Source organism: Macaca mulatta, chromosome X (assembly GCF_049350105.2).
Source record: "Macaca mulatta isolate MMU2019108-1 chromosome X, T2T-MMU8v2.0, whole genome shotgun sequence".
Lineage (NCBI taxonomy): Eukaryota > Metazoa > Chordata > Mammalia > Primates > Cercopithecidae > Macaca > Macaca mulatta.
Window position 1 is genome coordinate 31,346,834 of NC_133426.1, and position 27,595 is coordinate 31,374,428.

Sequence of the window (27,595 nt, forward strand, 5' to 3'; positions counted from 1 at the left end):
AAGTAGAGGGGTCAGTTGTGGAGGTCCAGGATAATCCATAAAAGGCCACAGCAGGAGTAGCTGCACAAACAAGCGACAGAGAGGGGAGACTCTGGGATGCTCACATTAGCTCTACTGGATTTGCCACTTATGAGTTTATTTATAAATGGTGTGAGAGATATATATATATCTGGCAATATATATCTGGCTATATATATATACATATATATAGTGCTACTCAGCATTTGAAAAACTTCCCTTCTTAGGGATGTTAAATATTCCTCCCAAAATCTTAACCGCTAACTCATAGAGGTCCTATCTCACTTACTACGAATTCAGAATTACTAGGTTCCAACAATGAAGTGTTATTCTTGGGCTACGTACACTGTGCAGAGAAATTTACATGACAAATATTACTTAGTAGGGACTGATAGCATTGCTGTCTACCATGAATCCTTGTCAAACAAATGTTCGTTAACCAAGACTCTTGAAAAATAGCCTAAAATGAGGAGTTGCTAGGAAAAGTCCCAGCATTCTTCATGCTGAGCTAGTCATGAGAAGCCAAGGATGAGCAATTAGAAATCATGTCCTATAAATATTGGTGTTTACTACTTATCCTGGGGTTCTTCCATGTGGTTCAGGGAAGCCCTCACAGAATGCAGTTACCCAGGAATTGGCAGCAGGTACAGCCCAGCTATGTTTTGCAGCTTCTGCATTTATCAGCAGCTATATCATCCTCATGGGGCCAAGAGAGTCAAGGATTGAATCTTGCTTTTTCCAGATGATCAGAGGCCTACTGGAATCTCTCAAAAACCTGGGCGGAATGAGCTACTCAAGTGCTGTTGAAACAATTAAAAAGAAACACAAGTTGGGGTGTAAGCAAGCCCTTCATGAAATGTATCAGGCTCAGAGACTTCCATCGTTATCTGTAATTTTTGACTTTTCACTCTGGTTGGTTTCCTGACTGTTCTGGTGCCCAGAATGTAGGTACCGCTTTTCTTTCCGATACCTACTGCCTTCATCCAGGTTTTAGGGAAGCAGAGTCTGAGTGCTCTTAAGAAAAAGGGAGTGATAGAAGCAGGAAGACAGGGCAAGTAAGTTAAGTTGGGATGTGGTATGGGCTGGAGACCAGCATCAATCTGGCCCCATGGGAATTTCCAGAGCACAAATTGTACAACAGCAGGTCCCATGTTGAGACAAAGGGGTTGTCCCTTTGTACCCCTGGTGGTTTTAAGCGAGAAGGTGTGGTGGAACGTGCCAGTCAAGGTGGCTTGCTTTTGACTGAGGGAGGTTCTCTGGAAAGGGGTGAAACCACAAGGCTTTAGCAGCCAATACTCAGAGTCACTGAGGAATGGGTGCACCAACCCAGTGAACGAATCTGGCTGGGGCACCAACAGCATCCACTACTTAGATTAACTTCATCTGCTTTCCCAATAGCCATTACCTTTGAACTTCAGTTGTCAAGCACTTATATTTTAGTTTTTTGTTGTTGTTGTTGTTGTTTTTTCAGGAGACTTCTTTTCTTTTCGTCTTTTTTTTCTTTCCTTTTTTATACAGAAGACTTCTTCCTTTCTTTTTTTTGGGAGACTTCTTTCTCTCTGTTTTTTCCTTCCTTCCTTCCTTTCCTTTTTTTCTTTCCTTCCTTTCCTTCCTTTTTTGTTTCCCCTCCAAGGTGGAGTTTCACTCTTGTTGCCCAGGCTGGAGTGCAATGGGACGATCCGATCTCGGCTCACTGCAACTGCTACCTCCCGGGTTCAAGTGATCCTCCTGCCTCAGCCTCCTGAGTAGCTGGGATTACAGGTGCCTGCCACCACGCCTGGCTAATTTTGCATTTTTAGAAGAGATGGGGTTTCACCATGTTGGCCAGGCTGGTCTCAAACTCTTGACCTCAGGTGATCCACCTGCCTCGGCCTCCCAAAGCGCTGGGATTATAGGCCTGAGCCACCGCGCCTGGCCTGCAGGAGACTTCTTAACTGAATTCTCATTACTAACACTATGGGGCTATTTCATAGCTCTCTAACAAAACTGGGATTGTCACCCTTTCTTTAAAGTTGAGTCCCTCATTTCTGCCAAATTCTGAGGGACTGCGTGGAGCTAAGACAAAGGGAATGCTTTGCAGACTGAGTGAATACAACCCTCTGCCTTTAGCATCACTTATGCTTCTGGTAGAGACATTCTTGACAATAAATTATGCCATTGAAGCATGTACTTTTTAAAAAAAAAGTAGAGATGTGATTGCATTTTTTTTCCAGCAACAGTTTTTATTGTGAGAGCCTGAAGACAAAATATTATGCAGTTTCTTTTCATTGTCTCCTTGCATTCAGTTTTCAGGGCAATTCTTGTAAACTTTCATATTTGGGCATGAACACTTTTGACGAGCAAACTGAATAAGAATATAAATAATGAAACAGACTCAGAACTAATGGCCTAGATTTAGCATAATCAGAAACACTTAAGAAAGGTTAAAGTAAAAAAAAAATAAGATCTTAGGAAAACAATATCAAGTTTGTAGGCATGAAGAAATTTAGGGCTTTTATTTCCCAAGCGATTATCAGTAATTAGATTTTAAGTATGGTTTCTTCTCAGACTCAACACACTTCCAAATTTGTGGCATTAAAAAAATAGCAATTAACTGCTCCGTGTTTTCCATAAAGAATCCACATCTTTTTATGAAAAACAATCTCGGCCAGGCACGGTGGCTCATGCCTGTAATCCTAGCAGTTTGGGAGGCTGAGGCGGGTGGATCACCTGAAGTCAGGAGTTCCAGACGAACCTGACCAATAGGGTGAAGCCCTGTCTCTAGTAAAAACAGAAAAATTAGCCGGGCATGGTGGTACACACCTGTAATCCCAGCTGCTCTGGAGGCTGAGGCAGGAGAATGGCTTGAACCCAGGAGGTGGAGGTTGCAGTGAGCCGAGATTGCAACATTGCACTCCAGCCTGGGCAACAAGAGCAAAACTCTGTCTCAAAAACAAAACAAAAACAAAAACAAAAAACTCTAGTTTCTCTTTACAATATCGAAAAAGAATATATACCCAAACATAAAACGATAACTTTTTCTTTTTAACATTTTCTCTTTGCATTGATCATAATTCTTCATCTTTTAGGACATGGCTTTCTATGAAGCTTGTAACTCCAATGTTCTTAAAATAAAAGCCGAATTATATCTTGGCCATATTAATAGTGTCCATCATCTTTCTTTTCTGTGTGCTCATATTTCCTTCGTGTATAAAATTTGGAAATGAGGAACAGGGAAGTATTGACCACAAAGGAAAAGTTTTTATTTTTAAGAACAAGTTGAACATAGCAGCAGCAATTGATATTTTCCAAACCATACACCCAGTAAGGGGTTAGTATTCAAAATACACAAGGAACTCCTACAACTCAATAGCAAGAAAACAAATCACCTGACTAAAAACTGAGGAAGTAACCTGAATAGACATATCTCCAAAGAAGATATAGAAATGAGTATTCAGATTTATAGACAGGAAGTAGAATGGTGGTTTCCAGGGGCTGGGGGCAGGAAGCAATGGGGAATTATTGTTGTGTTTTCTTTTTTGTTCCTTTTGAGACAGAGTCTCACTCTGTTGCCCAGGCTGGAGTGCAGTGGCACGATTTCGATCTCAGCTCACTGCAACCTCCGCCTCCCAGGTTCAAGCGATTCTCCTGCCTCAGCCTTCCAAGTAGCTGGGATTACAGGTGTGCGCCACCACACCCGGCTAATTTTTGTATTTTTAGTAGAGATGGGGTTTCATCATGTTGGCCTGGTTGGTCTTGAACCCCTGACCTCAGGTGATCCGTCTGCCTTGGCCTCCCAAAGTGTTGGGATTACACGTGTGAGCCACCATGCCCAGCAGGGATTATTGTTGAATAGACACAGAGTTTCAGTTTTGCAAGATGAGAAGAGTTCTGGAGATGATGGTGATGGCAGCAGAACAACATAAATGTACATAATGCCATGGAAGTATACATTTAAATAGAGTTAAGATAGTAAACTTCATGTAATTTGTATTTTACCACAATTTTTAAAAATCGAAATAAGTACAATTTATAGAAGAAGAAACTTGAACAAATTTTAGTTACTTTAATTTCCTTGGGAAAACGTTTCTATAATCCTAACTCTGACTGCCAGTTATCTTCCCTTTATAGACAAAAAGCAAGCAAAAACAAAACAAAAACCAAAAAAACAAAACAAAACAAAAAACCCCACAAAACACTTCAAGCTTTCCAATGACACAATTAAAACAAATAAAAAGGTAGTTCATGAGTGTTTCACAGAGGCTAAATACAAAATATGCACAATTAACACAAAAAGGTTTTTAATGAGTACAAATAAGTCATTTAAGCAGGCCATGCTTTAGGTTGCTAAGGAAACAGAAAAAAATACCAGTATTTTCTGTCTGAAAAATTTTTATTATATATGACAAAATGAAGCAAAATGGCAGTTAATGAAACCTATTAACTTCCTTAAAAGTAAGTAATAAACTTTGGGAGGCCGAGACGGGCGGATCACGAGGTCAGGAGATCGAGACCATCCTGGCTAACACGGTGAAACCCCGTCTCTACTAAAAAATACAAAAAACTAGCCAGGCGCGGTGGCGGGCGCCTGTAGTCCCAGCTACTCGGGAGGCTGAGGCAGGAGAATGGCGTGAACCCGGGAGGCGGAGCTTGCAGTGAGCTGAGATCCCACCACTGCACTCCAGTCTGGGCGACAGAGCGAGACTCTGTCTCAAAAAAAAAAAAAAAAAGTAAGTAATAATCCATAAACCATTAAAATATCAACCATGATGATGTTTATCTTCAAATTCAGAAGTTATTTTAGACAGATGAAGTTTTACTTTTTTTTTGAGATGGAGTTTTGCTCTTGTTGCCCAGGATGGAGTGCAGTGGTGCGATCTCGGCTCACTGCACCCTCCGCCTCCTGGGTTCAAGCGATTCTCCTGCCTCAACCTCCCGAGTAGCTGGGATTATAGGTGCCTACCACCATGCCTGGCTAATTTTTCTAGTTTTAGCAGAGACTGGGTTTCACCATGTTGGCCAGGCTGGTCTTGAAATCCTGACCTCAGGTGATCCACCCACCTCGGCCTCCCAAAGTGTTGGGATTACAGGCGTGAGCCACCATGCCCGGCCTTAAGTTTTACATTTAACAAATTTTTGGGCTTGCAATCGTTTCTTGGTATGTGCCACATGTGTTAACCACCACTGTCCCTGAATGGGCCCTCTCCCTCCCCTAAATAACTCAAAACATTAGTCTAAGGCAGTGATTCTCACACACTAGTGTGCATCTCATCATCATGTGAAAGGCTTGTTAACACAGAGATTGCTGAGTCCCACTTAGTGCTTTTGATTCAATGGGTCTAAGGTGGGCCTGAGAATTTGGCATTTCTAACAAGAAGTTAGAAAATGCTGAGTTCCTAGAACTCATCAAGCTTTTTAAAATTTATTTGTTTTTATTTTATTTTTCAGACAGGGTCTCTCTCTGTTGCCCAGGCTGGAGTGCAGCAGTGCAATCATAGCTCACTGCAGCCTCAAACTCCTGGGCTCAAGCGATCCTCCTGCTTCAGCCTCCCAAGTTAGCCAGGACTACAGGCACACACCACTGGCATTGATTTTTTTTTTTTTTTTTTTTTTTTTGAGAGACGGGGTCTCTCTATGTTTTCTAGGCTGGTCTCAAACTCCTGGACTCAAGTGATCCTCCCAAAGTGTTACAGTTACAAGCATGAGCCACGGTGCCTGGCCCAAGCTTACTCTTGACTTAGAACCTTCAGATACACTGTTCCCTTTGCTTGGAGTTTTACATATCCACTTTATGCCTAGCTGGCTCTTATTCATATACTTCTGATCTCGGTTAGATGTGACTATTAAAGATAGCCTATCCCCAGTTTGTTGCCTTATATAAAGTGTCTCCTTTTCCCCTGACTCTTAACATCCTAGTTTCCTTCTTAACCCTGATCACAATTTGCAAATACATATATATTTGCCTATTCATTTATCCATTGTCTGTTCCCAAGACCAGAAAATTTATTAAGGCTATTCTACATTATTGTTTTTCACCAGTATATGCCAAGCCCTAGTACATGATAATACCTCAATACATTTTTATTAAAGAACAAGCAGTCAAGAGAATTAGGCACTTCTGTACTAATTACTCATACTTCAGACCAATAGCTATTCTCAGACTGCTTCATAAACATAGGTTCTTACAGAAACCTGACACTGAGTTCCTAAATAAGAGAAAGCTGCTCATTTTCCTTAAATTCCATATCTGAATTATTTATATCTATCACTTGATCTATATTGGAGCATTTGCTAATTTCTGAAGCATCTCTCACTCTTTGGGCAAGAATATAACATTTCAGTTTTTGGTCTCTACCAGAGATTTTTAAAATAAAAATGGAGTAAGTGGGAAAAAAGAGAGGAAGTAACCTATTCAAGGAAAATATATTCTGCTTGTTGGTGGTGGTACAAGTTAGTGCATGTTTTCGAGGGCATTTTAAAAACACAGAATAAAAGCATTAAAAATATTTATATATGAAAAGACTAGAAGACTACAAACCAAGGCCATCATGTAGAGTGGAATAGTAAAATTCAACTGAAATCCAGCCTGGGCTCTATTACCAAATTGGTTAGGCTTGGCATAGGACCAGGGATCGCTTCAAAAAAACAGTGCCTTTTTCTTCTTTGCCCAATGAGGCCCTTGCAGGGATTGGGATTATAGTTGCTGGGGCTGAGATTACAGATGATCTCTCTCTCTCTCTCTCCCCCATCTCCTCCCTAATTTTTGGGCTTTTCTACTAAAGAAAAGTTACTTAAATAATGATATGAACTAAGAAGTCATCAAATAATAGACTGTAACGAAGTTCATTTACAAATATTTTGCACTTGCGTAGAAAAGGGACAGTAACATGCATACTTTAGGGGTGTTACAAAGATGGATGAGAAGTTTAGGCATATTAGCTATAAAGTACAATTTTTGACCAAGAAACTGCAGGACAAAGTATAATATTGTAGATAGCAGTCTCAAAGAGATTCTGTTTTCACTTATTTAAACCAAATTAAGCTACCTCTGCATGTCTGAATGATGATTAATAGAGGAATCTAGGATTGCGAGTTACCCGTGCAATATGCTGTACCTAGTTTGCTTTATATGGAGCACATTTATTTAGTTTTGGTTCTAGGGGGAAGGCACTCACTACTGAAACAAAATGGATTTTTACTGATTTGATTTTTCATTCTATATATTATTAACTTAGAAATACTAAAGCAGAAATGAATCAAAGATTAATACAAATTTTTTAAGAGCTGTGATAAAAATAATACACAGAAGAGGATTAAAAGGATTGCAAAAATGTCCTTTAATATCCAATTTTACTCTCAGATTATTGTAGTTCCTAAATGTAATTAATGTTTTTAGTCTTTCTAAAATGGCTTTATTTCTTGCAAACAAAACAAAAAAGCAGGATATTCAACTACTTAAAGTCAAATGAAAGGAACATAAAATGAATTTTCTTCATTAAAATCTATGCAACATCCTGTTTAAAAATTATATTGCTAAATATTTAAAATAATGGTTCATCTTCTTTTCATCATATTCTGAGGCTGAAAAGAAAGTCTTATGTATTCACTTCTGAGCAATGCGGGCCCTCTGGATATATTATTAGTTGTTATTTTTACCTCTGTGAATACATGAGTATGTGAAAGGTCTAACTTCTTGAGTCAATAGTTTATTCAGTTTGTCATTTTTCTCACCATAAAATTGATATTTTCAAGATATTATTCTGATTTTTCTGATCACATCTTAAGGTAATATCTAAATTCATATCCTGTAATAGTCTGTTATGACAGCTGCTATCATGATAATGTCCAGTTAAGTACATGCAAATGATGAATAAATTACTACTTACACAAATGAGTCTAAGTGTCAAGATGTCTAAACAATGTTCTCAGATGTGATTTCCAAAAAAAAAAAAAAAAAAAAAAAATCACTCATTGGCCAAATCTACCCTTTAGAAAAAGTGATTGATATTCAACTAACAGATATATTTAATAGTAATAAACATTTTTTTCAAAATTTAGTGCCCTCAAAATCTGTGGGGGTGATACTGCATTGATTATCTAAAGGAGAATACAATTTCAGTAGAAAAAAGAGTTTAAAAATCTTTTAAAAATAATCTTTCCACTAAGAATTCAGTAATTTTAGATTCAAAGTGGGTCAGATTTCACCAAGACCCCTCTTGCATACAACAATCAACCCCAAACCCTAGGTAGTTTTATAGCAGAAACGACTTTGCAAATGTCTTCCTTCAACCTTTATATAAAAAAAATTGAGATGGTTCCAAAGGTAGTATTTTATTCACAGCATAAGCCAAAGGAGTAACAGAATTTATGCTCATTTGTTTAGCCTATATTTCTTTTAACTTTACGCTTTATTGGATGCACAAAAGTCACCCTGATATTGGATGACCTTTGTGGAGATTCTACTATATTGATTTTGTGAAGGTCTAAAACAATGGACCATTCCCTCCTTTGCTTTAGCCCCATCCCTGCTAGAAATATGTGAAGACCAAAAACCAACTGGCAAGTAGAAGGTGAAGCAGGTAAAATGCTGTTGCATATGGCCTACTTGCTTGGGGGCAGATAAGAAACTTAAATCACAGGTCAGTTAAATGGGTATTATTTAATAAGACCTAATAGGCTTTAGGTTCACTACAATGGATAGATGTCAAAATGGGTTACAATATTTTAAGTGTAGGAAAAAAGTAAATAAAAGGAGACTCAGCAGCAGTCTGTCATTGGTTCTAAAAAGCACACCAATATATTGCCAAAGACTTTCATTTACTTTCGTTTCTACTTAATTCCTGTACTTTGGCATATATTGCCAATAAATTGACTTCACTCTGTTCACTAACTTGCTTATGCCGTGTTAAGATCATGATGATAGAATGTGAATATTTGATAGGGAGAAGTTCTAAATGAGTCATTTAAGTCTATAACGATGCATAATTCCGGAAAACCAAACTTCTAAAAATAAGTATGTTTCGAAACAGGACTGGCAGGCTCTTAACTTTATGAAGAAAAAAATGTCACCATAAAAATCAATTCCTTAAAAGAAAATAGAAATTTATCTTAGTGTTAGATCCTCCAGCCTCATTCTGGTTAAGAGAATTTGACATTTCAGGGCTGAGCACACTGTGGAAACTTAATAAATATTGAGGTTTACAAACAAAAAGCATAACAATGATATGTGGACCAATTTTCAACAACACTGAAAATCAATGTGCCCTTACTCTGCCTAATTCAGTTAACTCAATTATTTAATGTACACTTGATTTGAGTGGGTTTTACCATAGCTATTTCAATTTTACATTGAACATTAATCAAATTGCTTCTAATGTAAAATTTCATTTTTTCTCATCCTTCTCCTCCCCCAGATTCCAGAATGAGGGAAAAGTTTGTGTTTCATGTTTCTTGTTTAATGTTAAAAGCAAATTTTAAGACATTTGTTTCCATTAGTTTATCCCATAATTCTCATTTCATATACCACTCACCCTATATCACAACCATGAACTTTTTCACAGATATTTAATACATTGTTTTTTACACCATTTTTGGGAAAAATCCTCCTTCCTCAACAACTTCAGTTAAGACTCTTTTCTACTTTCTCCCAGTGCTCCCACACTTTTACCTCATCTCTATTTCCACACACAAAAATATCCCCCCCCGAACACAGAGCCTCAAGGGGTGGACAAGGTAAGTTATAAAATGTAGGCACTCCTGGAGAAGCTATTAGCTATTCATATCTAGCGAGTAGATTTTACTTAAAAAGTGTTGACTGATCCCAACTATTTTTAATATCCTAGATTCAGAAACTCTATAAAGTACTATTTCATCATCAGTATGTTTGGTAGAAAAGTATAAGAAGAATTTTTAAATGTAATTGTTTTCATTGGTAAATGCAAAAAATATTTATACAAAGTGAAAAGTTATGTGACTAAATATATATATATAGTTTGAGAGAAGGTCTTGCTTTGTCACCCAGCCTGGAGTACAGTGGAGTGAACAGGGCACACTGCAGCCTCGACCTCCTGTGTTCAAACAGTCCTCCTGCCCCAGCCTTTCGAGGAGCTGGGGCTACAGGCACATGCCACCACACCTGGTTAATTTTTGTATTTTTTGTCCAAATGAGGTTTCACTATGTTGTCCAGGCTGGTCTTAAACTCCTGAGCTCATGCAATCTGCCCACCTTGGCCTCCCAAAGCGCTGGGATAAAAAGCTACAGGCGTGAGACACCATGGCCAGCAATGACTAAATATTTTTAATGTTAAAGTATTAATACTGGGAAGGCAAGTTATGCTGTTGGTCATCTGAAGCAACCCCAAAATTGTACTGGTTGTCATTAAAATACCAACATCAAAAAAACGAAATAAACAACTGTCAAAGCCTTCCACAAGTGAGATTTAGAAAAGAAGTCATTATTCATTTCAAGGTTCCTGAGCAAAACAATGCTCCCCTACCTAAACTATTAATCAATCCAACAGGAGGCCGTGTGTCTGCATTTGTTTTTAAACTAAATATTCTGAATATTGATAAATATGAAAGAAATAATAAATGATGTATTTATTACTTGTAATTGAAGATATGCTAACACTACACAAAATATGTCTTTTTACAGTAGCTTTACCGTGGAATGTTGGTTCTCAGAATGTATCTCTGAACCAGCAGCATTACGATCACCTGGGAACCAGTGGGAATTCTTAGCCTTGCCCCAGACATTTTGAACCAGGAACTCTGGGGAAGGGGTTCACCAACCTGAGTTTCTAAAAGCCCTCCAGGTGATTCTGATGTATGCTAAAGTGAGAACCATTACCACTGAAAATTCTTGACATTCTCAATGACCATGTCTCGATAACCCGAATGCCAAGACATTTACAGATTCCATAACTATAAAGCCGAACTCACTTATGAGGCCATTTTCTTACTAATAGTGATCAATTTCTTAGACTTTTTCATTCATTAACTCTTCTCTTCCATCACTAATTCTGATGAATAGCTATCAAGCCATTCATGGTAGGGTGGAGGGTAGGTGGATTTTCCATAAACAAAATTCTCATTATTTATAAAGAATTACTGTATGCAAAAACAAAACAGCATTTAAAAAGTCATGTTGAATATGAAGAGTGAGTGGATTACTAGGTTTACTTATTAGTTGCAGGAACACTTCACCTAACCTGGGCATCCATCCGTCAGCTGCTGTGATGGTTGACTATTAATGTCTTAAAGCTACCTGCCTTCTCCAGATGTGACCTCTGCTTATGGGGGCCCCCTAGCCCAAGAGGTAACCCATATCCCAGGAGTGGACCACAGCCAGTGGTGTGCTGCAGCAGAGCCCAAGAGCCAATTGTGTGCATCTCCTCCCAATTCCATATTCAGTGGCATTATGTTGGTAGCTGGAAATCAGCAGTGGAGGGAGTATTTACACCATGAAAAACTGGTTTTGATACACACCAGGATCCATCCCACCTCAGGGCTAGTTGATAAATATTTGCCAGCACTTCAGTGGCACAGACAATGACTGGTATAAAGGCACAACTCTGGCCGGGTGCGGAGGCTTACACCTGTAATCCCAGCACTTTGGGAGGCTGAGGCGGGCAGATCACCTGAGGTCAGGAATTCAAGACCAGCCTGACTAACATGGTGAAACACCGTTTCCACTAAAAATACAAAAATTAACCAGGCGTGGTGGTGCATGCCTGTAATCCCAGCTACTCAGGAGGCTGAGGCAGGAGAATTACCTGAACCTGGGAGGTAAAGGTTGCGGTGAGCTGAGATCGCACCATTGTACTCCAGCCTGCGCAACAAGAGCGAAACTCCATCTCAATAAAATAAAATAAAATAAAATAAAATAAAATAAAATAAAAAGTACAACTCCACAGTGAGGTTTCTGCTCCAGGGCTTGCTCTCTCTCTGGATCAGACACAATGTGAGGTTTCACCTGAAATGGCATACTCGCTGGGCTCTTTCTTCTCTTGTATTATGCTTCCCTAACTCCAATACAGGCTTCTCCTGAGAGCAGACCCTCTATAAATCACAGGCACCTAGACTCCTGTTCTCAGGGTCTGCGTTCATGGAACCTGACTTAAAACGCCATTTAACTCATCAGTTAAGTGTGCACAAAAGCTTCAAATAATACATATTCAAAATTAAGAGCTACTAGTAATGGAACTTTGGATCACAATAATCAGATGAAACTGCAAAAGATAAATTTGAAATAGCAAGGGCCTGCTCTTTTTGTTTGTGTACATAAAAGAAATAAGTTGATGGAAAAAGATAAAGCCTGCACAAACTGGGCAATCCTTCATACTGTGATTCTCAACTGACGCTTTCATGTCCATAGGTGAATGTGCTGAAAGATTCCTTTACTTCAGAACTTGAAGACAGAGCATCTTCATATTAAAACATGATGAATGCATTATGGAAAATATCATAAAATTGATGTGAGATTTAAAAAATAAAACAAGAACCGTCAAAGAAATTTCATGCTCATGGAAAAGGGAGATAGGTAAGTGGAAGCGGGAGATGTCAGGCCATGTTGTCTTGGCTGTTAAGATAACTGAAGTAAATAAGTTTGTGAATCATTGCTTTTGGAAGACGTTTTTAAATAGAAAAAGCTGTAGTAAGTGTAAATTATAACTAAAAATATTATTTTAACATGAAAAAATCTTATTATGAAAAAGTTATTTCTTAGGCCCCATTAAAACAAGAGAGTTACATTAGTATCACAGACACATCTGTTCCCATAATACCCAGAAAACTGATTTACCAAGAACAATTATTCAATGCCATTGCTTAACTTAGTTAATTTCAGGTTGTGTAAGGCATAATATTGGTGTCAATGCAAACTGTTAAATTTTGAAAATTGTAATTGTCAAGCATGACAGGAAGAAGCGAACTCCTTGGGTTATTTGATCTTAAAGCATTTCCTGTTTTACGCATGGTAGGAGAGTAACAGAATTGTGAACTTTATTCTTGTCACAACTTTGGTAGATGCCAAAAAATAATTTAAAATATATATTGGCTGTGTGATTCCATTTTCTCAGGAAATATGGAATTTCAGTTAAATAAATAACTCACATTTTAGTGCCGTTTCTAGTTAATGTGGGACATGCACATGTATGCACAAGCTAATACAAATTGCTGCTCCCTCAGCTTGGTGCTAAATAATAACATTCCCAGGAAAACTAAGATGCCATTAATACAGCTCTCAATATAATTTTTATTTTTGAAATAAATTAAATGTTCACACTCTATAATGAGATCAGACTTCTCTGGGTATAGGTTTTAACCATATCATAAATTAATGAATGAATGCATTTGTATATCCTTTAATACTGAGAGTATATTACTTAAGTTTTTTGAATAATCTTTTATTACCTAAGGCTCTTGAGGAATAGTGTTTATAGTTATTACCAACCACAAACAAAGCTTCTAGAGTAAGTCCCAGCAAACAGGATTGGCATATTATAGGATCAGATTTTGATATGGTTGTTTTCAAATAGTAGGAAGGATGGTATTCTTTGGAGAAATTTTTATTATCTAATTAAACACTTCTTGAGTAGAACAATGTCAGATGAACTCATTAGCTGAACATTTTGATTACCCATGTTCTCCTAAATATCCCATGACCAGAAGAGTACTGTACAACTCTGATTTAATCCAATAACAATAGTAACCAATTCTAGCTCCTTCTTTTATCACAGTCCATCAAAATAACAGAGAAGTCCAAATTAAAATAAGTTCAATAATAAAAGAACATGTTCTTTTTCCAAGTGTTCTAAAGCCTTTTCCTGTCTTTAAGCAAAGTTCACTCAGTCACTATCTTATCTATGAAAGTAAAAGCAGAAAGATGTTTCCCTTATTAAATAAATAGCTTTATGCTTTCGATGTGGAAGGCATTTCATAACAGTCAAAAAAGGAAGCGTTTTGATTGCCATCAACTCATTTCCTCCCACCCACTGTTTTAAATCGTTTGTTTGGTTCCAATGTATACTACACTTACATAAGTTGTTTATGAAGAGCCAAATTAATAGTCTTTGCAATTGTTTTTGTTGGAATTTGGAGAGCTGACAAATGAATTAGTAGAAAATGGCAATTCTACATGAATTAGCTTTTAAGTCTCCCTAAGAGGCTGATGCAGAACTTAATAAGAGACTTATTAGGAGAAGTAGGACAACTTAATTCAGATTGATTATAGACTTCGGTGAAGACAGCTGGGGTTCAGATGAAACTGAAAAAGAACTTATATGCACTTCAAAGTATGCTAAGCAGATGTCTGAAACAATTACTCCGCTCTGCCTTTTCAAGTTTCAAAGGCGAGATGGGAATAGCGTGGTAAACGAAGGTTCTATTTGCCTAAGTTGAGGTAGGGGCTTTTAAAACACACACAGCACTATCTAAACTCAGACGCTTTGGGAAAAGAAAGTGATTTGACATGGCTGTCCTAAGTAATTTGCTTTTAGCTTTATAAACAAAGCAGGAGATGAGAGGGAATACATGGTAACTAAGTAATAAGCTCTCCTGGCAACACTAACTTACAATTAATTTTACATTGAATAAATCATTTGGTCAGGACTTTTTTTATTATTATACTTTAAATTCTGGGATACATGTGCAGAACATGCAGGTCTGTTATATAGGTATACACGTGCCATGGTGGTTTGCTGCACCCATCAACCTGTCATCTACATTAGGTATTTCTCCTAATGCTATCCCTCCCCTAACCCCCACCCCTCAACAGGCCCCTGTATGTGGTGTTCCCCTCCCTGTGTCCATGTGTTTGCATTGTTCAACTCCCACTCACGAGTAAGAACTTGTGGTGTCTGGTTTTCTGTTCCTGTGTTAGTTTGCTGAATGATGGTTTCCAGTTTCATCCATGTCCCTGCAAAGGACATGAACTCATCTTTTATATGGCTGCATAGTATTCCATGGTGTATCTGTGCCATGTTTTCTTTATCCAGTCTATCACTGATGAGCATTTGGGTTGGTTCCAAGTCTTTGCTATTGTGAACAGTGCTGCAATAAACATACATGTGCATGTGTATTTATAGTAAAATGATTTATAATCCTTTGGGTACATAACCAGTAATGGGATTGCTGGATCAAATGGTATTTCTGGTTCTAGATCCTTGAGGAATCGCCACACTGTCTTCCACAATGGTTGAACTAATTTACACTCCCACCAACAGTGTAAAAGCGTGCCTATTTCTCCACATCCTCTCCAGCATCTGTTGTTTCCTGACTTTTTAATGATCGCCACTGTAACTGTCATATTTTGATTTGCATTTCTCTAATGACCAGTGATGATGAGCTTTTTTTCATGTTTGTTGGCCACATAAATGTCTCACTTTGAGAAGTGTCTGTTCATATCCTTTGCCCACTTTTTGATGAGGTTATTTTTTTTTTCTTGTAAATTTGTTTAAGTTCTTTGTAGATTCTGGATATTAGCCCTTTGTCAGATGAATAGATGGCAAAAATTTTCTTCTGTTCTGTAGGTTGCCTGTTCACTCTGATGGTAGTTTCTTTTGCTGTGCAGAAGCTCTTTAGTTTAATTAAATTCCATTTGTCAATTTTGGCTTTTGTTGCCATTGCTTTTGGTGTTTTAGTCATGAAGTCTTTGCCCATGCCTATATCCTGAATGGTATTGCCTCGGTTTTCTTCTAGGGTTTTTATGGTTTTAGGTTTTATGTTTAAGTCTTTAATCCATCTTGAGTTAATTTTTGTATAAGGTGCAAGGAAGGGGTCCAGTTTCAGTTTTCTGTATATGGCTAGCCAGTTTACCCAGCACCATTTACTGAATAGGGAATCCTTTCCCCATTGCTTGTTTTTGTCAGGTTTGTCAAAGATCAGATGGTTGTAGATGTGTGGTGTTATTTCTGAGGCTGATTATATATCTGTTTTGGTATGAGTACCATGCTGTTTTAGTTACTGTAGCCTTGTAGTATAGTTTGAAGTCAGGTAGCATCATGCCTCCAGCTTTGTTCCTTTTGCTTAGGATTGTCTTGGCTATGTGGGCTCTTTTTTGGTTCCATATGAAATTTCAAGTAGCTTTTTCTAATTCTGTGAAGAAAGTCAATGGTAGCTTGATGGGGACCATAAATTACTTTGGGCAGTGGGCCATTTTCACGATTTTGATTCCTCCTATCCATGAGCATGGAATGTTTTTCCATTTGCTTGTGGTGTCCTCTCTCCTTTCCTTGAGCAGTGGTTTGTAGTTCTCTTTGAAGAGGTCTTTCACATTCCTTGTAAGTTGTAGTCCTGGGTATTTTATTCTCTTTGTAGCAATTGTGAATGGGAGTTCACTCATAATTTGGCACTCTGTCTATTATTGGTGTATAGGAATGCTTGTGATTTTTCCACATTGATTTTGTATCCTGAGACTTTGCTGAAGTTGCTTATCAGCTTAAAAAGATTTTGGGTTGAGACGATGGGGTTTTCTAAATATACAATCATGTCATCTGCAAACAGAGACAATTTGACTTCCTCTCTTCCTATTTGAATACCCTTTATTTCCTTCCCTTGCCTGATTGTCCTGGCCAAAACTTCCAATATTATGTTGAATAGGAGTGGTGAGAGAGGGCATCCTTGTCTTGTGTCTTTTTTTTTTTTTTTTTTTTTTTTTTGAGACAGAGTCTCACTCTGTTGCCCAGGCTGGAGTGCAGTGGCGAAATCTCTGCTCACTGCAAGCTCCACCTCCTGGGTTCACGCCATTCTCCTGCCTCAGCCTCCCAAGTAGCTGGGACCACAGGCGCCTGCCACTGCGCCTGGCCAATTTTTTGTATTTTTTTAGTAGAGATGGGGTTTCACCATCGTCTCAATCTCCTGATCTTGTGATCCACCCGCCTCGGCCTCCCAAAGTGCTGGGATCACAGGCGTGAGCCACCGCACCCGGCCTTGTGCCGGTTTTAAAAGGGAGTGCTTCCAGCTTTTGCCCATTCAATATGATAATGGCTGTGGGTTTGTCATAAGTAGCTCTTACTATTTTGAGATACGTTCCATCGGTACCTAATTTATTGAGAGTTTTTAGCATGAAGGGGTGTTGAATTTTATTGAAGGCCTTTTCTGCTTCTATTGAGATAATTATGTGGTTTTTGTCATTGGTTCTGTTTATGTGATGGATTACATTTATTGATTTCTCTATGTTGAACCAGCCTGGCATCCCAGGGATGAAGCCAACTTGATCATGCTGGATAAGCTTTTTCATGTGCTGTTGGATTCAGTTTGCCAGTATTTTTATTGAGGATTTTCGCACTGATGTTCATCAGGGATATTGGCCTGAAATTTTCTTTGTTTGTTGTGTCTCTGCCAGGTTTTGGTATCAGGATGATGCTGGTCTCATAAAAAGCGGTAGGGAGGAGTCCCTCTTTTTCTATTGTTTAGAATAGTTTCAGAAGGAATGGTACCAGCTCCTCTTTGTACCTCTGGTAGAATTCAGCTGTGAATCCATCTGGTCCTGGGCTTTTTTTGGTTGGTAGACTATTAATTACTGCCTCAATTTCAGAACTCATTATTGGTCTATTCAGGGATTCTATTTCTTCCTGGTTTAGTCTTGGGAGGGTGTATGTGCCCAGAAATTTATCAATTTCTTCTAGATTTTCTGGTTTGTTTGCATAGAGGTATTTATAGTATTCTCTGATGGTAGTTTGTATTTCTGTGGGATGAGAGGTAATATCCCCTTTATCATTTTTTATTGTGTCTGTTTGATTGTTCTCTCTTTTCTTCTTTATTAGTCAGGCTAGCAGTCTATCTATTTTGTTAATCTATTCAAAAAACCAGCTCCTGGCTTCATTGATTTTTTTGAAGGGTTTTTCGTGTCTCTATTTCCTTCAGTTCTACTCTGATCTTAATTATTTCTTCTCTTCTGCTAGCTTTGGAATTTGTTTGCTCTTGCTTCTCTACTTCTTCTAATTGTGATGTTAAGGTACCAATTTTAGATCTTTCCTGCTTTCTCCTGCGGGGATTTTAGTGCTATAAATTTCCCTCTAAATACGGCTTTAGCTGTGTCCCAGAGATTCTGGTACGTTGTGTGTTTGTTCTCATTGGTTTGAAAGAACTTATTTATTTCTGCCTTAATTTCCTTATTTACCCAGCAGTCATTCAGAAGCAGGTTGTTCAGTTTCCATGTAGTCATGCAGTTTTGAGTGAGTTTCTTAATCCTGAGTTCTAATTTGATTGTACTGTGGTCTGAGAGACTGTTTGTTATGATTTCCGTTTTTTTGTTTTTGTTTTTTTTTTTGCGTTTGCTGAGGAGTGTTTTACTTCCAATTATGTGGTCAATTTTAGAATAAGTGTGATGTGGTGTTGAGAATAATGTATATTCTTTTGATTTGGGGTGGAGAGTTCTGTAGATGTCTATTAAGTCCACTTGGTCCAGAGCTGAGTTCAAGTCCTGAATATCCTTGTAAATTTTCTGTTTTGTTGATCTGTCTAATATTGACAGTGGGGTGTTAAAGTCTCCCACCATTATTATATAGGCATCTGTATCCCTTTGTAGGTCTCTGAGAACTTGCTTTATGAATCTGGGTGCTCCTATACTGGTTGCATATATATTTAGGATAGTTAGCTCTTCTTGTTGCATTGATCACTTTACCATTATGTAATATCATGTTTTTTTCTTTTTTTATCTTTGTTGGTTTAAAGTCTGTTTTGTCTGAGACTAGGATTGCAACCCCTGCTTCTTTTTTTTCTTTTTGCTTTCCATTTGCTTGGTAAATATTCATCCATCCCTTTATTTTGAGCCTATGTGTGTCTCTGCACAGGAGGTGGGTCTCCTGAATACAGCAGACTGATGGGTCTTGACTCGTTATCCAATTTGCCAGTCAGTGTCTTTTAATTGGGGTATTTAGCCCATTTACATTTAAGGTTAATATTGTTATGTGTGAATTTGATTCTGTCATTATGATGCTAGCTGGTTATTTTGCTCATTAGTTCATGCAGTTTCTTCATAGTGTTGATGGTCTTTACAATTTGGTATGTTTTAAAAGTGGCTGGTACCAGTTTTTCCTTTCCATATTTAGTGCTTCCTTCAGGAGCTCTTGTAAGGCAGGCCTGGTGGTGACAAAATCTCTCAGCATTTGCTTGTCTGTAAAGGATTTTATTTCTACTTTGCTTATGAAGCTTAGTTTGCCTGGATATGAAATTCTGGGTTGAAAATTCTTTTAAGAATGTTGAGTATTGGCCCCCACTCTCTTCTGGCTTGTAAGGTTTCTGCCAAGAGATCTGCTGTTAGTCTGATGGGCTTTCCTTTATGGGTAGCCTGAACTTTCTCTCTTGCTGCCCTTAACATTTTTTCCTTCATTTCAACCTTGGTGAATCCGACGATTATGTGTCTTGGGGTTGCTCTTCTCGAAGAGTATCTTTGTGGTGTTCTCTATATTTCCTGAATTTGAATGTTGGCCTGTCTTGCTAGGTTGGGGAAGTTCTCCTGGATAATATCCTGAAGAGTATTTTCAACTTGGTTCCATTCTCCCCATCACTTTCAGGTACACCAATCAAATGTAGGTTTGGTCTTTTCACATTGTCCCATATTTCTTGAAGGTTTTGTTTGTTCCTTTTCATTATTTTTTCAGTAATCTTCTCTTCACACTTTATTTCATTAAGTTGATCTTCAATCTCTAACATCCTTTCTTTTGCTTGATCGATTCGGCTATTGATACTTGTGTATGCTTTATGAAGTTCTCGTGCTGTGTTTCTCAGCTCCTTCAGGTCATTTATGTTTTTCTCTAAACTGGTTATTCTAGTTCACGATTCCTCTAACCTTTTTTTTTTAAGGTTCTTAGCTTCCTTGCATTGGGTTAGAACATGCTTCTTTAGCTCGTAAGAGTTTGTAATTACCCACCTTCTGAAGCCTTTTTCTGTCAATTTGCCAAACTCATTCTCCATCCAGTTTTGTACCCTTGCTGGAGAGGAGTTGTGATCCTTTGGAGGAGAAGAGGCGTTCTGGTTTTTGGAATTTTCAGCCTTTGTGTGCTGTTTTCTCCTCATCTTCATGGATTTATCTACCTTTGGTCTTTGCTATTGGTGACCTTCAGATGGGGTTTTTGTGTGGACGTCCTTTTTGTTGATGTTGATGCTAGCAGTCAGGCCCCTCTGCTGCAGGTCTGCTGGAGGTCCACTCCAGACCCTGTTTGCCTGAGTATCACCAGCAGAAGCTGCAGAACAGCAAAGATTGCTGCCTGTTCCTTTCTCTGGAAGCTTCGTCCTAGAGGGGCACCCACCAGACGCCAGTTGGAGCTCTCATGTACGAGGTATCTGTTGACCCCTGATGGGAGGCATCTCCCAGTCAGGAGGCACGGGGGTCAGGGACCCACTTGAGAAGGCAGTCTGTCCCATAGCAGAGCTCAAGTGCTGTGCTGGGAGATCTGCTGCTCTCTTCAGAGACGGCAGGCAGGAACATTTAAGTCTGCTGATGCTGCGCCCACAGCTGCCCGTTTCCCCAGGTGCTCTGTCCCATGGAGATGGGAGTTTTATCTACAAGCCCCTGACTGGGGCTGCTGCTTTTCTTTCAGAGATGCCCTTCCCAGAGAGGAGGAATCTAGAGAGGCAATCTGGCTACAGTGGCCTTGCCAAGCTGCAGTGGGCTCCACCCAGTTAGAACTTCTTGGCGGCTTTGTTTACATTGTGAGGGGAAAACTGCCTACTCAAGCTTCAGTAATGGCAGGTGCCCCTCCCCACACTAAGCTTGAGTGTCCCAGGTTGACTTCAAACTGCTGTGCTGGCAGTGAGAATTTCAAGTCAGTGGATCTTAGCTTGCTGGGCTCCATGGCAGGTGGGATCCTCTGAGCTAGACCACTCGGCTCCCTGGCTTCAGCCCCCCTTTCCAGGGGAGTGAATGGTTTTGTCTCGCTGGTGTTCCAGGTGCCACGGGGGTATGAAAAAAAACTCCTGCAGCTATCTCGGTGCCTGCCCAAACAGCCGCCCAATTTTGTGCTTGAAACCCAGGGCCCTGGTGGTGTAGGCACCTGAGGGAATCTCCTGGTCTGCGTGTGCAAGGGCTGTGGGAAAAGCATAGTGTCTGGGCCAGAATGCTCCATTCCTCACAGCACAGTCCCTCACGGCTTCCCTTGGCTAGGGAAGGGAATTCCCTGACCCCTCGTGCTTCCAGGGTGAGGTGACGCCCCACCCTGCTTCTGCACCCTCCGTGGGCTGCACCCACTGTCTAACCAGTCCCAATGAGATGAACCGGGTACCACATTTGGAAATGCAGAAATCACCCGCCTTCTGTGTTGATCTCATTGGGAGTTGCAGACTGGAGCTGTTCCTATTCAGCCATCTTGTCAGCCACCTCTTTGGTCAGGATTTTAAAGATGAATAATTCCTATTTTAGTTTCTAAGCTGTATTAAACCCTAGATACTCTATTGAAAAGCTACTGAAAGTAAATCAATATATATGAATTCATATAATCCATAATTTTACAATAGCATAAAATCCTTAATACAGTACTCGTTTAGAAACCCACTAACATCTCTTATCACAAGTACACAAATATTCTATTAAAATATAAAGTGTGGAGTGACACTCGCTATAATATGGCTTTTGACAGACATATTTTCAGATATTAAAGGCCAAATCATACGCTTTTAAACATTGCAATTGCATGCTTTGTAAACTAGATAAAACCCTGGTTACCCCATGAAACAGGAATTATTAGCTTCATATTTCACCCAGATTTATGAAAGATTAAATATTTTTTCTTTGTTTTTTCTTCTGCATCAAAGGTTTACTTAATACACATAACATTTTTACAACAACAACAATGAAAGCCTCCGCACAGCAATTCATTTGTAGTTCTTTAACAATGCACAAAATATTAATAAATTTTCCTCTTCCTACTATAGGCAGTATACCTTATTCATTATGAAGATATCATTAGTTTATTCAGAGTTGGGAGAGCTTACATGTTTTGAATGGTTTTTAGGGTTGCCCTGTTCATGTTGATTCTGCCCATTCATTCCCTAATTCTACAGGAAAAGATAAGTTTTCCTTATGTAACTCATATATAAGAAATCAAGTAAGGTTGACTCGACTCATATAAATGGGAAGCATAACAAAATTAATACAATAAGAAGAAAACTGTAGAACCAAGGTTAAGAAGAGAAAAGCAATAAGGGAAGATAGTTGCATGAACATGGTTGCAAGTGTCTTGCTTGGCAAAGTGAGGATGAAATTCTAATACATTATATCACATTTCACATTATCTATTTGGAGGAAATACACTTCGCTTCCTCAGTGTCAAATTCTAAGATAGCATTTCTTTGACAAATTTCTCAAAACAAACAAACAAACAAACAAACAAACAAACAAAAAACCCCAAAGCCACAGGGACTGAGGATGGTAAGCCTAAAAAGGTGGATTTGCCAGTTTTCTTCTTAAAACTTTAGATGTGAATGCTGAAGATAAATAAGGATAGCATTGTCACTTCAACATAATTTCTGGCCTGCTACACACATCATTAAATCAATCTCAATTTGAACGCCAAAAAGGTTTAATCAAAACATTTCACTGTAGGAACTTTAAAGAAAAAGCTCATAGAATCCCTGCCCTGACTTTTCACAGTAAGAAATGTAAGTTAAAAGTTTGACAAAAATGCAAAATGCATAACTACATAGATGTGACAGATTTGCATATTCCAAGATGGCAGCCTGGGAGAATTACCTACAGTGCATGAAAAACTGTGTTCAGAGTTAACAGGTAAACTAAGGACAGTTAAATATTCCTGGCTCAAGAATGACATACCACTTTTGGTATAGAGAAACTATGGTTTATAGGCTGGGTACAGTGGCTTATGCCTGTAAGTCAGCACTTTGGGAGGCCAAGGTGAGTGGATCACCTGAGGTCAGGAGTTCAAGACCAGCCTGGCCAACGTGGTGAAACCCCATCTCTACTAAAAAATACAAAAAAAAAAAAAAAAGCTGGGCACGGTGGCGGGCACCTGCAGTTCCAGCTATTTGGGAGGCTGAGGCGGAGAATTGCTTGAACCCAGGAGGCAGAGGCTGCAGTGAGCTGAGATAGAGCCACTGCACTTCAGCCTGGGTGACAGAGCGAGATTGTCTCAAAAAAGAAAAATTAAAAAAAGAGAAACCATGGTTTATTAGAACAAAAACAAAACATTAAAAAACAGCAATCTGGCCGGGAGTGAGGGCTCATGCCTGTAATCCCAGCACTTTGGGAGGCCAAGGTGGGCGGATCATGAGATCAAGAGATCGAGAACATCCTGGCCAACATGGTGAAACCCTGTCTCTACTAAAAATACAAAAATCAGCTGGGCATGGTGGTGCGTGCCTGTAGTCCCAGCTACTCAGGAGGCTGAGGCAGGAGAATCCCTTGAACCCAGGAGGGGGAGGTTGCAGTGAGCCAAAATCTCACCACTGCACTCCAGCCTGGTGACAGGGCGAGACTCTCAAAAAAAAAAAAAAAAAAAAAAAAAAAGAAAAGAAAAGAAAACAACAATCCACAAACTTTCTCACATTGGGATTGTCCTGAAGAACAAAAATCTTGTATCCAGACTATAGGTTTAAAAGTTATTCTACTTGGCCAGGCGCGGTGGCTCAAGCCTGTAATCCCAGCACTTTGGGAGGCCGAGACGGGCGGATCACGAGGTCAGGAGATCGAGAGACCATCCCGGCTAACACGGTGAAACCCTGTCTCTACTAAAAAATACAAAAAAACTAGCCGGGCGAGGTGGCGGGCGCCTGTAGTCCCAGCTACTCGGGAGGCTGAGGCAGGAGAATGGCGTAAACCCGGGAGGCGGAGCTTGCAGTGAGCTGAGATCCGGCCACTGCACTCCAGCCTGGGTGACAGAGCAAGACTCCGTCTCAAAAAAAAAAAAAAAAAAAAAAGTTATTCTACTTTATTGAAGCCTTTATATATTCCACTTACAGATCTATGTGGAGCACCTAGTGATTCAAAGAGTTACTCCTATTCTCCATTACAAGGAAAGTAGAATATTTGTCTAGTCAAATAAGCACTGGTGCTATTTTCAGTAAAGTGAAAAGTCATGATCTTGCCCTTAAAATATTTGATAAGCAGTATAAATCGTGAATTTTAAAAGTAAGGAAGCATTTAAAACTTAAATTTTATTCTACTGGTTTTTCCTATGGAAGCTATCTTTGGAAGGCTGAGATTCTCTTAGTGAGCAATATAGTCAATATTAATATTGTGTTTCCATCTATTAATTTACCATGTTCACCACCTGAAGATGATCAGCTAGCAATAACGCCATTTCCATAAAGGCCAGGGACTTAGTCATTGTTGTTTAACCCATTCTTTAAATCCAAAAGCCACATTTGCTGATACAATTATAGAACACGAAATCTCACAGAAACACATATTACTTAGTCACTTGAATAACAAGTTATTTAACACATCAGATCAGAACGGAGGGGGGTATTATGATAGAGTCTCTAGGGGTGAGGGAAATGAACTGATATGGATATATAAAATGTTCTTCTGGCTAGCTGCCTAGTTATCAGTTTCAAGTTCCCTACAGCATGAATCCTCTGAGGGCTTAAACTGCTGAGTGGAAAAATGGGAACAGTGGTTTCAAGTACACTTCTACTTTTTTCTGAAATAAATTTTAGTTATTAAAACTCATTCCTTGTAAACTACTACCCCCAAAGCTTCAGTGTTTCAAACCCAGTGTCAATAAGATGCAATGGAGAAAAATGATTTATTTCCATTGCAAAATTGAAGAAGAGCTACTGAAGGGAGATAAATATATATGAATTCATGTAATTCATAGTTTGAAACATGCATAAAATACAACACTGATTCAAAAGCCAAAACAATCACATCTATTATTACCAGTACATAAAAATTTAGATAAGTACCATAACTTAAGTGTATATATGTCTGAGAAAGATAGATGTGTTGGGTTATAAATATAAGCTTTTGAAAGGTATGTTTAATATTTATACGTTTTGCTATTATTGGGATCAGAATGACAGTTTTACCAATTAGGGTATGGAAAATGAAGTTTGTCTTAAGACCAAGAACAGATAAGACAGGGAAACTAAAAGGAATGCCGCAAATAGGGTTGGGTGAAGGCCAGCTGATACTTGAACTGTTATGCTTTTAGTTATTTTTAATTATTAAATTATGCTGTACACATTCTCTTCTCCATCCATACTCAGTATCTTACAAATGCACCTGTGTGACAAGTATGGCTAAAAATGAATCCCTTATGTCTGCTCTATGGCCTAGATATTGAGCAATTTAATCGATATATTAACTAATTTAGTTCCACTGGGACATTTTCCTAACTTATTTCTCATTTTTGGAGAAGACTGTCAAAAAATTAGTCCTTATATTTTTGAATAAAATTAACATTTAATGCTTTTAAAATACTAGGTAATACATTTCAAAACACTTAGTTTTCCAGAAGACGGCAAAGCTAACCCTTACTTTAAATGTTAGACATGGGGTCATAAAATGTTGGGGTAGAAGGGATTTTAGAAGTATTAAAGTCAAATGTTTAATCTTTTCTTTTTAAAATTTTTACCTACTATTTTAATGAAGAGCTATGCAATTCAACATTAGACCATAGTCTTCATGAAGGCAATGACCAAGTCTGTTTCTTTTATAATTACCTGTCCAGCACATTATATAATGACTGATAAACAGCTGTTGAGTGAATAAATGAAGGTACTTAATGAGATTCCTCACATGTTGCTGGCCCTGGGCTAGCAGCCCAAAGATGTACAGCATGATCCTTGCTCTTAGCAACCTCACTTTCTCTGGCAGAAAAAAAAATGCATAAGCAAGTTGCTACAATATATGTGAAATTTAAGTGTGACAATTTAACATGCTTGGTGATCTATGAGAGCACCAACTGTGAGCAGTTTCTTCTGCTTGGTGGGAGTTGGGGGTTGTAGACACCCAGGAAAGACAACAAAGATAGGTAACATTTTGGCTGGTCCTTGAGGGCTGAGTGAGAATTCACCAAGTAGACAATGTAAGGGGATCCAGACAGAGAGAACAGCATTTGCAAAGGCAGATATATATATGTGTGTGTATATATATCGATGTATATATATGTATGTATCTATGTATGTATGTATATACATATACATACATATATACACACACACATATACTTTACACACACACATTCAATACACTCTGCCCATATCACCCCTTTTTCCCAAATATGCCTCTCTCTATATATATATCTCTATATATATCTATATATATATATATCTATATATATCATATGGGGAGAGTGTATTAAATGGTCTGGAGAACGGGAGCTATGGCTGAGAAGGTAAGCCAGGGCTAGGAAGAAAATAGCCACTTAATCTCCTTATTCATTGGATTTCATTCTCTAGGCAAGCATTCTTCTGCAAGGAGTTTGGATTAGAGTTGGAAGAGGCTGGGTAATGCAGGAACATCAGTAAAGAAACTATTCATCCATCCGTTAATTCACCAAACATTTAAAATGCAGTATCTAAGATATGCCAGGCACACGGAGGGGTGAATGGGATTTAAAGATGTATACTGTTATCATCTAACTAAAAGATGCTGGGGATTAAAAAGGACGTTGGTTAAAAGAGGAGAGAAAAGATAAAAGAGCTATTCTGAGGTAACATGAGCCATCATGTGCTGTCAGTGAAAATGTAGAAGGCTTTAAGGATGAACCTAAAGTTTCTAGCCTGGAAAATTTGTTGGATGATGATTCATTAACTGAAATAGGAAACAGGGGGAAAAAATATCAGATAGGAGGGGACAGAAGTAGGGACATGGAAAAACAGAGGAACAAATGAACTTGGTTTCAGAATAGTTGCATTTGTGATCCTGATGCCATATGGATTCAGAGATCAGAAGAGAGATGCGGACTAGAGATGTAGATACATCACCATCCATGCCATCTCAAAGAGGGAGGGTTTAAACAATCAAAAGAGAATTAGGCTAAGGTTAGAAACTTGGGCACAACAGTATTTGAAGGGTGGGTAGGTAAAGAATCTAGAAAAATATAGGAAGAAGAACATGGATGGAACAGTTCCATGAAAGCCAAGGAAGAGGACAACTTCTAGAATGAGGATGCTGAGGATGCTGGCAAACATGCTGAGTGCAGGAGGGAATTTAACTTCTTTTGAATTTTAATCTAGGAGGACTTTTGTGGTTTTGACAATAGATGAGTAGTTGCTGATTTCAAAATGATAGTCCTAAATATGTATTTTTTTCTGTAGAATACATTTGCCATCTTTGTGCCACAAGGGAATTTAACTTTGGTCTTACAGACAGTAGTCTTCCAAATATATAATGATTTTCCCATACTTCTGCAGTGGGCTGATGAAACTTGAAACTGTATTACAAATGTTGCCTTCCAAGGGAAGGGCCACACATTAACGACCTTATTTCACCATACCATAACTTACCCAAGTCATATAATTTAGTTAGCAAAAGGGCCAACACCTAGACTCCTGGCTCTTGATTAAGCGTTTTATTTTTCTGTATTCTGATACTAAGTAACACAAGCAATACACACACACACACACACACACATACACACATCAGACTTTAGTACAATCACTTAATAGCAAAGTCAAAATGATTTCTTGCCCT

At 38.6% G+C, this 27,595-nt stretch overlaps 1 protein-coding gene across 11 annotated transcripts in view; it reads right to left on the reverse strand.

Annotated features, from left to right (window-relative positions):
• DMD (dystrophin) overlaps positions 1-27,595 on the reverse strand; it is a 2,157,177-nt gene that overhangs the window by 342,111 nt on the left and 1,787,471 nt on the right. The gene's annotated exons all lie outside the window — the stretch shown is intronic.